The sequence below is a fragment of the Podarcis cretensis genome (assembly GCF_951804945.1).
Source record: "Podarcis cretensis genome assembly, chromosome: 7".
Classification (NCBI taxonomy): domain Eukaryota; kingdom Metazoa; phylum Chordata; class Lepidosauria; order Squamata; family Lacertidae; genus Podarcis; species Podarcis cretensis.
The window spans coordinates 28,383,820-28,399,822 of NC_137176.1; the positions used below are offsets into that span (position 1 = coordinate 28,383,820).

At 44.0% G+C, this 16,003-nt stretch overlaps 1 protein-coding gene across 9 annotated transcripts in view; it reads right to left on the reverse strand.

Moving 5' to 3' along the window:
- Positions 1-16,003, reverse strand: part of RREB1 (ras responsive element binding protein 1) — a 135,787-nt gene that overhangs the window by 96,076 nt on the left and 23,708 nt on the right. The window contains exon 3 of one of the 9 annotated variants that reach the window (XM_079984902.1): positions 5,977-6,163. The exons of the other annotated variants lie outside the window; for them this stretch is intronic. The gene's annotated coding sequence lies outside the window, so the exon portion shown is untranslated. The remainder of the gene's footprint in view (positions 1-5,976; positions 6,164-16,003) is intronic. 9 annotated transcript variants of the gene reach the window in all.

Consider the following 16,003-nt stretch of genomic DNA (forward strand, 5'->3'; position numbering starts at 1 on the left):
CATCACGGGGATTTGAACCACCGACCTTCTGATCGGCAAGTCCTAGGCTCTGTGGTTTAACCCACAGCGCCACCCGTGTCCCAACTAACCCGAGGTACCACTGTACAAATATATGGTGGTGGTGGTGATGCAAGCATGCTTTGTATTCCTGAAGAACCTACATCACAGTGGAATACTGGAGCAAGCAGAATCCCAGGCTATATATGGTATGCTTATCCAACGATCTGACATAAACAGGTTACCAAAAAAAAAGGGGGGGGGGGAATACCACGGTGAGCAGAAGTCTCAGTTCAGATCCAGAGTTTTCTGACGACCTGCCATCAGCCACCAAGTGGCTTCACATCATTCCTTGCAGGCATGCGAGCCGAGGGTTCTTGAGAAGCCTCTCAAAAGCAAGAAGTTCCACTCTGCTGTACCAAAGAGCAGCTATCTGCAGAGCTCTCCACAGTTGCTGGCTCGGCTCCACCCCTGCCTACTGCCGCTGCTGCCGCTGCCCCTCCTCTCTGCCCCATTCACAAGACAACCCCATAGAGGGCACGAAAGTACATACGGCAAAGAATGCTGCCTGTTCCAAAGGTTGACGAGCACCAACAAGTGCGCCATCGACTTTCTTTAAGGAACAGCTGGGAGCAGCCAAGAGCACCGGCGCTCTCTGCCCACCCCATGCACAGGCAGGAGAGGACCGTTCTAAGACTATTTCATAACAGATCCAAAAAAGAAAGGGGTGGGTTTTTGGGGGGGGTTTTTTGGAGGGAGGGTAGTTGTTTAAAGGGGTGGAGGAAGGAAGGTTTACTGGAGATGCCTCAGAGCAGGCAGAGCAGACTCATAACTAGATTTAGAGTCCTGCCTAACCTGTTTTGTGGTATGTACTGTTTAACTGTGCTCTTTCTTTCCTTCCCTCCCTCCGTCGGTTCTTGGCAAGAAGATCCGCAGCCCCTTTTCCTCCTCTCTCTTTCACACATTTCTAAGAGACTGCGCTGTGATAAAGTGACATTTCAAAAGAAGCCCATCAGACTGCCACAAATGTTTATTAAGGCATACGACGTCTATATTTTGTAGCCCTGAATTGTTCGGAGCGTTTTGCTTTCATAAGTTCCTTTATCCCTCTTAGCCACCTCTCCTATTGCGAAAACTGAAGGTTCTCAAATAAAACACCTTTTTTCAAAGTAAACCTTTTTTTTAAACTGTACACCGCTTTGAGACTTTCCCCCCCCAGTAAGCGACAAATAAATATAACAAGTCTAGCCAGTCCGAACTTGCAAACCACCCTGCCTCCCATGCAGTAAAAGAAAACAAACTTTTCCTTTAGCATTGCAAGGGCACATGCATGTCAATGGAAGGAAGGGGAGGGGGGAAATAAGAGGTTTGCCTACATAACAAGAAACTGCTAAACTTTACCACAGGACACAACAGCAGAGAAAAGAGGGCATTCTAGTGATGGAAAGAGGAAGATGTTCAGCAGCTGTTAAGCAGCTGACATCAATCATGGCAAGGGAGCAGTTAACAAAAAAAAAAAAAACAACCAACAACAACCAAGAGCAGAGAAGGAGGAACGAGGAAGGTAAGAGGCTTCTCAAAGCCTAGTTATTTGAATGCACTTCAGAGATGCTCAGTGCAAAAGCTGAGCTGGACAGAAAGCTAGGCACAAAGTTCTAAAAGCAAGCCTCAGTACCATTCAAACCCCATTCTGAGACCCACTTTGTTACAATTCCTAGCATTACAACACAGAATCTGGAGTAACACAGCCCCACAGCTCTGCAAAGTTACCCCTTTCTCCAGGTGTGCATGGCTTCGCCAAGAGCTATTTACTGCTTGAGGCCCTTTCGCTCCTTTTATCGTTTTTTCAATGAAAAGCACGACAAGGGTCTCTTCAGCAGTCCAAGCCCTACACAGACAGAGCTGTGTGTGTGTGTGTGTGTGTGTGTGTGTGTGTGTGTGTAACAAGAACTGAAAATCTTGGAAGTGAGATCCATGGTAAATCTCATAGTGGCATAGACAGCAGCTTTGCTCGTCAGCAGTCATTTTACTGCTGCTCCACACTGACAGTGCCAGATTATCCAATCCTAAATCACACAATTTAGCTCTCTCTGCACTAACCACAAGCTGTAACCAAGGTTTGCCCTGTGATTTTCTGAGTCATGGTTTGTTGGCTTAGCACAGCAGCAAAACTAGGAGGGAGGAATGAACTGACCATTATTGCCTCTTCCAGAGCCCACAAGCCAGTCCGGCTAAACCATCATTTGGCTTAGCATAACAACAGGGAACAGGCCATACATCAGCTGCTTTAACACTGTACCCTCAAAGTGCTGATACTCTACTTTGAATAAACCTGAATATTTTGGAATAAATTTTATTTCCTTGTTTCAAAGAAGAATCTACTTAAACGTTGTGCTGAGCCAATGCAATACCCCAAACCGACAGGGTCAATGTAGCCCTATGAAACCCTCCCTCAAGATAATTTCCTCACATCAGTCTGAATTTGGGCCTTGGCCACAACAGTTTAACAGCTTCCATTCTGGAAATCTTTTAATTTTGTATATCTTCTCCTGATGCTGCACATACCAAATTATAACACGCAGTTTCCAGTGGCAAGGTGACAAGGACATTTGTGGACCCCTGCTCTGCAAAAAAAGAGGCAAAAGAGAACAAGACTTCTGCGTCTTTCAATGGTTGCAGGGGTTGGAATTCCTATAGTGACCACTCCTCTCGTTGTTGTATGAGATGGTGAACATACTGAAACTTCCTCCATCCAGCTCTTTAAAACAAGCAGTGTCCTGATGTTGTGTTTGAAGACTTTTCTCATCAATAAGAATGCACACAAGCTGAATAAGAACAATGAGGGACAGCGTTTTTTTAATTTTCCCAGTCGCCCCACTGCCCCTCCTTGATTGGATATCCAGATTAAGTAAGGGAAATGATGTTTGCAACTAAAATAATAATAATAATAATAATTCCAGCCCACCCAAATAACTGTACTACCTCCACTTGTGTTCTGTTTCCTGTTCTGCAAAGCCACCCAAAGCACTGGCATCATAAGCCTCATGTGCCTCTTGCAAATGTTCCAATACCTGCAGTGACAGCCAAGCCAGAGAGGTTGAAATATAGCGCTGTCAACCTTGCCAGTTGAGCTAGGCAGCGCCTTCTCTGCTCTAAGGTGGGGCATAGCAGGTGCTTATTATTAATCAATGTGTCATTCGGAGGGACCTCTGCAAACCTGCAAGGGATCATTAAGACAAGCCCCAAAATATACAGAAAACAAGAAACATTACAGCCATCACCACCTGAGCATGTCCGCTAAATAACAATTTTGCAGTTCTCATCTGCACTGCTGCATTTATTGATGATTGATTGATTGATTGATTGATTGATTATGTCTGCATCTGGGGAGGAAAAGGTGCATTACTCTTTTTACAGATGGAAAGGGATAAAAAAGAACTCAATTGAAAGAAGACAAAATGATGTTGCTTCAAACACACCCAAGAAATCTGGTTTGCGCAAAAGACCTTCTGCAGACCAAACTGGACCCAAGCAGAGTGGGATGCAGCCAGTTATATCGAACAGTTGTGCTTCCAGCAACAAACAGGGCATTCATAAAAACTGGAAGAGCCTCTGTTCTGGGGCTTTAAGTTCTGCAAATGAAACAATCCACTGCTGACGCTTTTCAGAGGGAGTGTTTAAAAAAAAAAGTGTTTCGGGGGGAGGGAGGGAGATGCCTCAGCTGCAGAAAATGTTATATGCAGAATATCAATTAAAAATAAACACACATGTGGCGCTGAAAATGAATGAGAGCTACTGTTGAGCATTGTTACTCATTACTGAAAAGGTTGCCCCAAGGCAAAATGAACAGTATAATAGAAAATATATGGAAAGCTGGGGTTGGGGAGGAGGAATGGCAAAGAGGAGGCTGAGTGAAGGGGGGGCGGGGAGACAGACTACACATTATGCGCTTTATAAGTAAAACAGGAAAATAAGGCATTTTGACACTCCAACATACAGATTTTGCATTTTCATCAACTAAACAGGAGCACCTAGTTTGCTTTCCTAATAGCAGCTACACCATTTCCACACTTGCACCAGAAAAAGGAAACATCTGGTGCTAACTGCCATTGTAGTCCAACCCCTTATAAATGTTTCAATGAGTTCTGATCTATTCAGCCAGAGGCTTTTTACACCAAACAGTATCCCTTTAGTGGTACCAGGGTGATAAAGAAACCCAGTCCATACATCCAACAGGTAGACCATGCCTTCTGCCTAGATGGCAGAACAGCAGTTTGCAGATCCCACACCTTAATGGTTACTCTTGCTTGAGACAAAACCAGCTGAGCTCAGAATACCTCAGTTATGTCAATGTTTGATCAGTATGTGAAGCCACCAAGCAAGCTGGAGGTCGAGGGGTTGCAGGAGGAGAAACAGGAAGAGAGAAACAAGAATTACAAGCCATTTATATGTGCAAGGTTCTGTCCCATTTTAGGAGAATGGTCCACATGTGACCTTCATAACTGACCAAGAGGGTATTTCAAGGCTGTCCTTGGAGTGGGGAAGGGGTGTCCCTGTTATTTTGCAAATGCTTCTCCACAAATCTTCTCCTGGGTTACATTGGGAGTTGAAACAGTAGGTAAAATAGTTTATTTTCCAACCAAGTTGTGTCTCTAGCCTTCACAAACCTCCCTGAAGAGACCAACAGGTATCTTGCATCATCTGCAGACATCCCAAATTTAACTGGTTTGTACTCTCAACTCCAAAACCAGGGTCCCCCTTTTCAATGTGGAAAATAATATTCAGAGGTGTTCTATTTTTCCTGAACAATGCCAGGCTGTCAATTCCACAGCAAGATGAACCTCCTCTTCCTGGCAACATATAGGAAATGCACAGTTTTTTCTAACAAGATAACAAACCCCCAAATTATTAAGTTCTATACACGTACTCTTTGAGAACATTTTGGTCCCACGGACTAGTTTTAAGGAGTAACAGGTGCACTCAACAGAGGACAGGAAGGACATTGCCTTTTACTGATAAGAAAAGCACAAGGCAATCTTTGGAACGTATTTATTAAGAGAGAGAAAGAAGTAGCAGTGTTAGTAGTAAAAAGTTAAAGATGGGATTGGTCAGCGTTTGGAAGATGCTACTCCCCACCTGTTTGAAAAGCTGCGGTGCTCCTTTTCTAAACTACATTTAGAAGACAACCACACGCAAGCAAAACTTAAAATTCTGTTGTTGTTTTTCTAAGGGCTCGGCCTATTTCGCATAGTATTCTTGACACCAGTCCTATAAGGTAGACCAGCATTCTCCCCCTACTGTAGGTTGGGGGCAGAGGTTGAGACATATCAACTTGCCTAAAGTTTCCGTGTGAGCTTATAGGGCAGGTGAGATTTGAGCAGAGGCTTGCCTGGTTCCTATTTTATTATCCTCTGGAGGCTTGGAGAAGACTTATTTCCCCAATTTTTTAAGATAACAATCTTAATCCTGCTGCTTCATGCTGGCATGGTGCCAGCATCCAGCACGATGGGGGGAAAGGCCAAGGGCTGGTACCAGATCAGCTAATGCAACTCTGCTGGGTGGCAGCTACGGCAAGCAGAAATCCATCCCCTTGGCATGGGTGCCGCCTTGTTAACGGCACTGGCACCCCTACACACAGAAAGAGAGTATATACATACACCACACTTGGGGCTGACAGTCTTAGCAGTGGCGCCAGCCAAGTACATGTGGGTAGGCCATTAAGGGCACAACCTGATTCTAGCTGCACTGAGCAGGGCTTTGGGCCTGACCAGGGTGCATGTGCTAGCTGGCACCACACAGTTTATGATGCCAGTTCCACCAACGACGTATGCATGTCAAAGGGCAATGTCAGTGTCCTTAACAGGGTGGTGCCAGGAAATAAATGCAGACTGCGTGGGGCCAGAGCTCTGCTTGCCACCATGGGCTGCACCCACTAGCTATTAAGGAACCTCAGGGATGCACACACCACAAGCGACTTACCTAGGGGGCCAACAGAGCCTGAAAATCTGGGTTCTCGTATTATAATTTCCGCTTCTAAACCTAGCTTTTTGCTAGATTGGCTTGTTCATTTTCATAGCATTTGCTGTTATGTCGAAGTGAACTAACCCTGTCAGAATCAGGAAAGAGCTCAAAAACACACCAGATCATGGACACCCCAACACAGCAACTGCAGGGGTTTTTTGCTGAGAAAAATACTGTTTGAATTAAATTATCATGAGCATGGCCAGCGTCTTGGGGATTCTGATGCTCTCAAAAGAAAACTTTTAAACTCTTCCCTGTTCCCTCCTGGTTTCGAGTTCATCAGTTAAAACGTCGATAATGTTTAAGTATCCGAAACAGTAGAGTAGCTGTGTTTGTAAGCCATGCGAAGGCTGCAATTGCAATACCGCCGTAATCTCTTTCCACTCCCCTCTCGGTCCCTTTCCACAGCTACAGGCATGAAGATGCAGGCCAAAGTACAAGCAAGGGAAATTAGCCAACCAGAGCTGCTGCGGAGGCTCACCTCCTCCCTAACCCCATGTGGCATCTCTGGACCAATCAACAAGCTCCACCCAGCTGTTCAGCTCTGCTCCCCGCACCCAATGACTGACAGCAGTGCACTGTTACTGCAGAAGGTGTCATCCATCACTGGAGAAAGAGAGCTTTTCAGTGTACCAGAAACTTTAGACATCTTAAATCCATCCTAACACCTGCATTTTCTCCTTCCACACCCTGTTCTTTTCTCTCTTTTTAAGGGGGTGGGGTGCGATTTGAATGCATGCACACATACAGATAGAGACCCAAAAGCAGACAAAAAAAAAAAAACACTTTTAAAACTTCTTGTTATAACATGGTTTTCAACCACTGCAAAAAAAATAATAATAATAAACTCTGCATACAAACAACTTGTTAAGGATCTGAAACACCCTGCCATTGCATTGTTTGTCCAACATTGTGTAGCACACACACAACCCTACATTTGCCTCTCCTGAACCTTTAGGAGCTATGGGTGGCATGATACCGCTAAAAAACAGAAGAAAGAAATAGACCTGACAGCATATAATATATGCCCAGATGACAGAAGACTGGCTTTACTAAAGACTCACGGGCATGCAAAATGCTTATCGAATGAGGCAGCTAGTATTTCCAATGTGGAGACTCCTCTAATTTCCCTACACAGAGTCTATTTTTAATCACCAACTACATGCACCCTCGCGTGTGCATACGTGCCACAGTATAACTGAACAAGCTCAGGAGTTCAGGAGTTCTATTTCACAGTTAACTTTGTGCTTTCATGTATGAGAAGAAACATTTCTCCCCTTTCCTTTAGAAATTTTGCAAAAAGCAGCTAAGGGCACAATCCCGCTGCCTGAGCTGAGATTTCCACATTCCCAAAGTGCAAAGTAAACAGTTTGTCAAGTACATCCCTTAATTCTTCCCATCAAGCCTAGACTTCCATCCTATCTCATAACTCTCTTAACTTATGAACAGCAATTGAAGGATTAATGACAGAGCTGGGAATTTTAACCTAGGGCTAGGGCCAGAGATTTGAAGGCATCTATAAAGTATGAGAGAAAGAGACCAGGTACAGCTCTCTCTCTCTCTCTCCACGTCCCATTTACTACCTTGAAAGCCTCTTACTATTTTCACGTCCAAAACTAACATCTCACAACTGCTCAGTTTGCACAAGGACAGCTATGCCTATCACGTTACGCAGCTGAGAACTCATGTCATCTAAGCAAAGCCACAGCCAGCCCCAGAACATTTCAAATTAGAACTACGCAACACACCATCTCCCAAACTTAGGTCTAACCAGGGTTGCACACTGCCAGTGCCGATCGGTTTCATTCATGAGCAATAACATGACGCAACGGCAGCAAGGCTACAGAGCGTGCTCAGACAGAACAAAGTGACCTGCAAATCTGTTTACCCTAAATTTGTGCTTTACTTTTGAGATCAAAAAAGTTCAATCCTCATGGCACTTTACAGGAAAGACCTCTTGGGTTAAGTTACTCATTTAAAGTGGAGCAAAGCTTTGTTGGTCTAGAGAGGGCCATGCAAGTAGACTGGAGATTAATTTGCCAATATAATTTCCTAGTTATGGAACAGAATAGACAATAATGGCTAGAATTTACTGCACGTTTATCGGGGAGCGCATTCATTTGTATGTCAAGATTTGAAAACGATACACATTTTGAAAACGGAAAAGATCAGGTCCAGTTCTAGACCATTTCTCTCCAACATTGTTGCTATCCAAAGTGGGAGATGCTAAGCACAAGACTTTCTGCAGACAGGATAGGGCCAGAAATTGGCATTATTATTTTTTTCAGTCTGGCAATAAGTTCAGGCCGTAAGCTGATGCAGCATATGCCCTCAAAGGACACAATTTAGAAGCACCTTTTTGATGTACAAGAATTGGCAAACATCACCCCTGACAAAAACACTTGTGTGAGACTGGATGGTTTAACTTTCTTGGACTGTTGTTCGAGCTTCATGGCCTCTCTCTGCTTTTTTTTTTAACTGCAAGTTACACCTTAAAACATGGCAGGGAAGAGTGAAACCATTCTCTCACCAATTTGCTTTCTAGCCCCTACATCCCCTTATTTAAAACCAAAAAATAGTAGTAGTAATAATAATAATAATAAAAGTCTTCCATCCTTTTGACCTTGGACTTGTTCATTTTGTCGGTGTCTTTCAGCACATTCTCTTTGCTAACTATTCCACACACTGCGAGCCCTGATAAAAGTGGTTAATGTTTACTGAAACCTGCGCATGAACTGTACTAAACCTGATAGGGAGGAAAAAAGGCAACGTTCTGCTAACAGCATCTCTGACCTTTTTTATTAAAAAAAAAAGCTGCACACATTTTGACTTTTTAGCAAACCGTTTTCAAATAAATTGTATGTAGTTTTGGAGTGGGGGAGAGGCTGAGGAGAGAAGGGCAGGCAGCAAAAGATCAGAACAAGTAATAAAAAAGAATGAATTTCTACACTGCCTGCACAGCAGCTGACCCAAACACAAAGATGTGTACCAAACCAGCCTCTTGGGGTCCGGGGAAAGGATCCATTAAGTTTGCTTCCTACAGAAACAGAAGGAGCAGCAGCAGGGAGCAGAGAAACCAAAGATCACATCACATGTGTACAAGGTTAGCAAATAAAAGCTGTCAGAAGAAACATATTGGCATTTATTCTAAGGCAAAGGTGCAAAAGCTGTGACCCTCCAGATGTTATTGGGACTGCAACTCCCATAAGCCTCAGAAGCATGGCCAATGGCCAGAGTTGCATCCCAGCAACATCTGGGACGGCTACAGGTTACCCATCCCTGTCCTCGGACTCCTACTCAGGTGCACAGGCATGACCTAATATCCCATTAAATTCAGTGCCTGCAGTTATGCCGCTGCACATTACAACACAAGGTTTCTGTGACGGAGGCAGCATGATGCGGTTTCGCAAAGTGAGAAGCCAAAAGCCAAGGTTTGGGGGTGCTAGAATAAATCTATTACTTTGGTCCTGCCAGCCTTCAGCAGCCAACCTTCCTCAGGACATCAACAGAGCTCTCCCAAATTTTCCAGGCTATCGCTGTGCTTGCTATCATTTTGTACAGATTAGCTATCGCATTGTGCTGCTGGTTCAATGGTTTCTTCCACACAGTCATTGTTCTGACCCAGATTTGGGGGGGGGGGAGTGCATTGTAACCCATCACCATAATTTGATCTGATAAATTTTCCATTCTTCTTCTTCTTCTTTACACATCAAGAAGGGCAATGGAAAGAAGGCTTTTAATTATGTTAACATATTCGTGCATAAGGATTAAAACTCAATCTGAACTCTGCAAAGAGCAGCTCTTTTCTCTCTCCACCCCCCCCCCACTTTTTTTGTAAAGCAAGATGCTCTCCCAGGTGTTTAAACCAACTTTCCCCTGCTCTTCCCTACACAGCAACAACAGAAAGGCAGTCACCTTGGAAACAAACATTGCCCAGTGTTTGCAGAACAAACAATGGTACCTTTTCAGCCAGTATGAAGCAGGCAAGGCATGGGGCAGCCAAGCAATCCTGGGGCTTACGGGAGTGTTAACATATTGCATTCATTCAGAGAGTCAAAAAATAGTTCAGCACTAGAAGTGAGACACTCTCAAAGAGTGAATCTTTGGCTGGAAACCACAGCCAGACAATCTTGTGAGCTCAGCCCAGTCTCCCGACTAGGTGGCAAACTTCGCTGCGCAGTAAAGCCTGACAATTATTTTAATTGCCTCATGGAGAAAGCAAAGCAGTTAGCTCATCCCTCCAAAGCAAACTTTGGAAAAGGAGCGAACGCATAAAATGCATAGGCGTTTGCATCCATATGTTTTATTCCACTAATTTTACAAATGCTTCCCACCAGATGACAATGTTTAGGGGTGCTGTCTCTGTGACTGAAAGGTGTTTATTATTTCCCCCTGAAAACTGGGTGCAGAATTATGGAAGAACATGCTGGCATCTCATCATGGACCCAGGTCTCAGCCTCAAAAGAAGGCTGCATTCAGCAGACAAAAATGGTGATTTATAAAAAGTCACCACCTCAACCTGAATACACAAACAGAAGCAGGGCACTCAGGTCACAATGCTAATTTCAAAAAGTTGTTGGGTTTTTTTAAGAGAGACTGGCCGTATGGTTCTGCACAGTAAACAACTAACAAGCTCTTAAAAACAGTAGCGCTTTAGCCTATCATAAAAAGTAAAGGTCTTATGCTTATAGGGATGCAAATGTAAAGATATCCTATGGGGGGAGAGAGAGAACTATGAGCTTGACACCCAGCGACACCACTTTGCATAGAAGGAATGAGAAGTAGCAGAGTCTGGTTGGATCAAGCCAAACGCCCTTCTAGTACAAGAATCCTGTTCAGCAGATGCTCATGGGAAGAACTCAAGCAAAACCCTAGCACAACAACATTTTCCCCAAATGTGATTCCCAACAACTCAGCGTTCAAAACCAGCCGAGCGCCTGGCACAGTTTGCAACAGGCAAAAAACAGCCTTTTGTGAGGAAGTTGAGATGTTTGGTCGCCAAGTTTGGTGCCTAACATCTCCATCTGGCTGGCTGGTGTGGGTCTTTTGGTGTTGCGGTGCTCCACAGACCACTTGCCTTGTAATCTTGGTTTTTTTATTAAAGGGGGGGGGCAAAGCATAGTGTTGTGGTGACCATAACCTAGTTTTAAGGTGCCATCTGGCTCCTAGATTTTAAATCTCAGTTTCCAACAGTGCAGTGGTACTCAAAGGTCGCTGCCTCAAAGAGTGGAGGTTGAACATGGCTTTTTAAGTATCAATGGCTACTCTAGCCACCATGACTATGTCAACAACTATACACTGCACCTCTGCACCCAGCAGTTAGTATCTAGTAGTCCTTTCTCATACCAGCAGGGATATAAAAATGTCAAAAACTGCTGGGACTCTCTTTGCACACGGTCAACTGAACTTGTCAAAGCTCAAGATGTGCGGATCATTTAATATTTTAAGCTGTGGTGCAAGCAGTGAACTCCACACCCAGAATTCTGTTCAAGCAACCAATTTAACCCGCAATTCAGTATACAAAAATATCTGACACAGAAACACAGGAGCCCTGGAAAACGATGTTAAGCTGTGTGATGCTCGCTTGGTTTCCCCTTTGGCAACCCCAGCAGCTGATCAAAAAGAAGGAAACAAAACCCTAAGACGATTAAGGAAAAAACAGCATTCCGAGTGGACCATCGCTGTACTTCATCGCCAGCTACAGCTCTGCCCTGAAATCCTGGCTACATTCCTGAGAACAATTACATATAGGAAACGCCTGTTTATATTAATTGCATTAAAGCAGAAGATACTACTGCTTAGCTGCCTTTATTATTGCAACCCTAGAAAGCTAAATTCCGTTCTTCCTCTCCCCCTCTTAGCAGAGCCTGAGAGGCAAAGAAGGAGTTAAAAATGTATAAAACATGGTTCACAATGACCCGTTGCTCACTTAATAACAGCGGCGCACAAAGAGAGCGCATGACTGGAAGCAGAAATGTCTCGAGGATGCTGCTCCTATGTTAACATGCTGCACCTTCTAAGGAACTTAGAAAGAAAAGGGAGGCAACTTCGGGCCTCATCCCTTTTCCACCCTCCACTCCCAGCACTATTTCTCCCTACGGAAACTCAAAGAGTAAGCAAGCTCCCCCACATAGATGAAGGAAGAGGAGATTGTGAGCTTATTCAGCAACTGCCAAGGAAGAAAGGGGTTAAGCGTGACCATCTTGCTGAGGGAAACAGAAAGGAGCAGCAGGCAGAGGTGCAGGCACAAACAAAACGAAGAGTGAAAGTTATCGGTAGCTTTCAAAAACCGCACCCACAGAAAAAAACGCCTCTCCTCCACTACAAACACAGGCAAGCAGAACAGTTGCAGCAGAACAAATCCGTCGCTTATCTCTATCTCTCTCCCTCCCCATCACAAGTTTTCAGGACAAAACTCTTTCAGTTGCAGGGGGCTGGGGGCAGAGAGAGAGATGAGCAGCCTCGCCCACCCAACCCCTTAGTCCCCGCTGCCCTTTGCTAATAAATAACATTTTAAATGAAGCCTTGGTGACCCTTCCCAGCTTCTGCCCAGCCACAGTTAAGATACTGCTGCACACAAAACAATAAACATCTGCACTCCTCTATTAAGCAACCCAAAAACTGTTGTACAAGCTTCTGGCTAAAAAGGCTTGTGTCTACCCGCTGCACGATTTTGACAGGGAATTGGCAAGCAATGTGGCATAGTCTTCCTCAAATCTGAATTATCAGAGGCACTTAGCTTCCCTTCCTTCACAAAGTGGTTCTCTTGTCATTTTTAATATTTACCTCACAAAAATATATAGTGTGAAGCCATGCTTTAAAAAGACTGCAGAGGCGATGTTACGGTTGCCAACTTTATTATTTTTCTCCTTTTAACCAGACCTTGGTTTAATGTCTTGATCTGCCAACATCCCTCTCTGTTCTGGGAAATCAAGTGATTTTTTTAAAATAGGTCAGGTTGCTGTCAAGCATAGAAACAGGACAGGCTACTGTTTTCTGGTCAGCTGGCAACCATAGGTGCTATACCTTTTCTCTTCAATGGCTTTCCACAAAAATAAAAAATAAAATTTAAAGACATCTTTGGCAAACCAGCATTGTCCAACTCTTACCATGCAAAAGAGCCCACAAGGTAGCATTCAATTCCATGGATGGTGTTCTTCACACCTGCAACACACCTTACCTCTCTAGATCAGTTTTGAAATTACACGTTGGAGGCAAAAGTAAAACACTCACTCCAAAAAAACCCCAAAGCACCAGTTCCGAACACACCAATTCCAATTTACTGAGCTTACAAATCAGACTGCAATTCTGTAAGAGGACACAAGGGTCAAGATCCACAATATCAGGATGGAAGCGTGCTTGGAACTGAAGCCCAGCTTGTATTATTTAAACGTGCAGAAACCCAGAAGGTAACCAACACTTCTTCCATCCTTGTTGCAGAACAATGCCAAGATGATTTCCAATTTTGATTGTGTGGTTAAAGACACAGGAGCCTTTACAAGGGGGGAAAGTAGGCAAACTTACCATCTTGAGGCTGGAAAACAAACTGAAGTACACTATACTCCTATCACACAGTCATGCTCTAGTTCCTCTTCCCCCTTCCACAGACATTTTTATGTTCCACAAAGTGAAGCAGAACTTGCAGTAGCTGCATTTGCCAGCCAACCATTTATTTTTAAAGTGGGGGTGGCACACTGTTGACTAAAAGCAAAGGTCTATCAGTATAGTGCACCTCATTTACTTTATGTATATTGCTGCCAACTCATTCCAGCCGGTGTAAGTCGAGTTATCCAACTTTTCAACCACCTCCTGCAGCTGTGCGTGTCACAGAGCAGATGACCACATCCCTCTCCATTTGGGTACCAATTTTTGAACAGATTGCTGCAGTGGAAAAAAGACACAAGTAGGCCAAGCTCTCTCCCACAGGACAGTCGGCAAGGCTAAAATGAGATGCGGCTGACCACTGTTCCCCGTGACAAATAGGCAAAACTGAAAGACCACCTTTCCCCATATAAACCGCCCCCGACACTGCGTTCATCATCTGAGGTGATTTGTCATGTGCCTCCTCCACGTGAGGTCCAGAGGGTGGCAACACAAGAAGAGGCCTTCTCTGTAGCGGCTCCCTGTTTGCGGAATGCTCTGCTCAGAGAGGTTTGCCTGGCACCTTCATTATATATACAGTCATACCTCAGGTTACAGCCGCTTCAGGTTGCGTTTTTTCGGGTTACGGACCACCGAAACCCAGAAGTACCGGAACGGGTTACTTCTGGGTTTCGGCAGTCACGCATGCGCAGAAGCACTAAATCGCACTTTGCACATGCACTGAATTGCAACCCGCGCATGCGCAGACACGGGTTGCAAATGCTGCTGGTTGCAAACGTGCATCCCACAAGGATCTCGTTCACAACCCAAGCGTTCACTGTACAGTGGTACCTCTGGTTGCGGACAAGATCCTTTCCGGAGGTCCAGCCAGGACCCAGAGGTTTTTGCAACTGTAGAGACTGCTTCTGCGCGTGCGCACAACAGTCTACCGCTTCTGCGCATGCGCGCATGGCAAAAACCCGGAAATATACTTCCAGGTTTGCCGTTTACGTAACCAGAGGGGTACGTAAGCGGAAGTACAACTGTGCTTAAGGCACCAGGAGAAAACATTCCTCTTCAACCAGGCCTTTGGCTGATTAAGACCCTACAGCCTTTTAAATGTGTCTGTGAGAAACGGGGGCGTTACTGTTTTGCTGTTTTGTTTTATTTATTTACTTGTTTTTATTCCTGTATTTTATTCTGTGAACTGTCCTGGGATCTTATGATGAATGGGGGGAGGTATGTAAATCTAATAAATAGGTAGCAAATGCATCACTATTAAAAGCCACTACTATAACATATTCCACTGATTTTTACAAAGTTCACTTTGATCCAATGCTCAATCTTCTTCCAACATAAGCAGCTGACCAGAGTATGACATAGTAAGAGCACATGATACAAGTGGAAAGCACTTATTGACACTGAAACTGCTCCAGAATTTATTTTTAAGGCTGTCACTTTTTTATACAGCAACAGCTCTACAGGACTCTTGGTAACCAACACGACAACTCTGCAAAGTAGGCCAGCAGGCCCGGATTGCTGATAGACGATCAAGGATGAGAGAAAGGACTGCTCAAAGTCATCTAAGATGAGACGTTTAAATTGGGGGGCTTTCTTTGTCACCAAGCTCAAGCTACTCCAGTTCACAAATTTGGCTCTATCTTATGTAGATTCACAAATTTGTAGAGTTCGAAGGGACCTGGGGGTCATCTAGTCCAAACCCTTGCAATTGCAGGAATCTTTCACCCAACGTGGGACTCGAAACCACAGCCTAGAGATTAAAAGTCTACGCTCTGCCAACTGAGCTATCCCTCCTCATACCATGTATAAAACAGGTTTTGTTGGGTTGTTGTTTTTTAACAACCAACTCATTTTAAATTAAGTGAGCAATAAAAGAACATTCAGTTATCTAGCGTGAGCCAGAGTATTGCACACCTAATTTTAAAAAGCTCCAAACCTTCTCCACTCTATAGAAAACCTACAATAGCCTGTTTAACAGGGCCACTAAACACACACACACACACAAAGCCCTGAAGCCAGCATGGATTATCTAGATGCAATACAATTGATTTGTGGTGAATTCTCACAAATTCATTAGGACTAGGAACACTTGTTACACCCATCAATGTGCTATTATAAAGATTCATTGGTTAAAAAAATTGTATCTCTCAACAGATCAAATTATTATAAAATCCATGCAACGGCAATCACCAAAACAATCTTACCACTTACTCGCAGAAATATATTAATCAGAACCCATTAAACAAAATGGATTGACTCCAATAATTAAATATAAATGACTGCTGGAAAACCCAAACTTTGCCCCCAGTGTCTAATTACAGCTGTATTAATCACAACAATCATATAAACAAGGTTCATTAAGTTTGTTGTACCCCCACAAGTC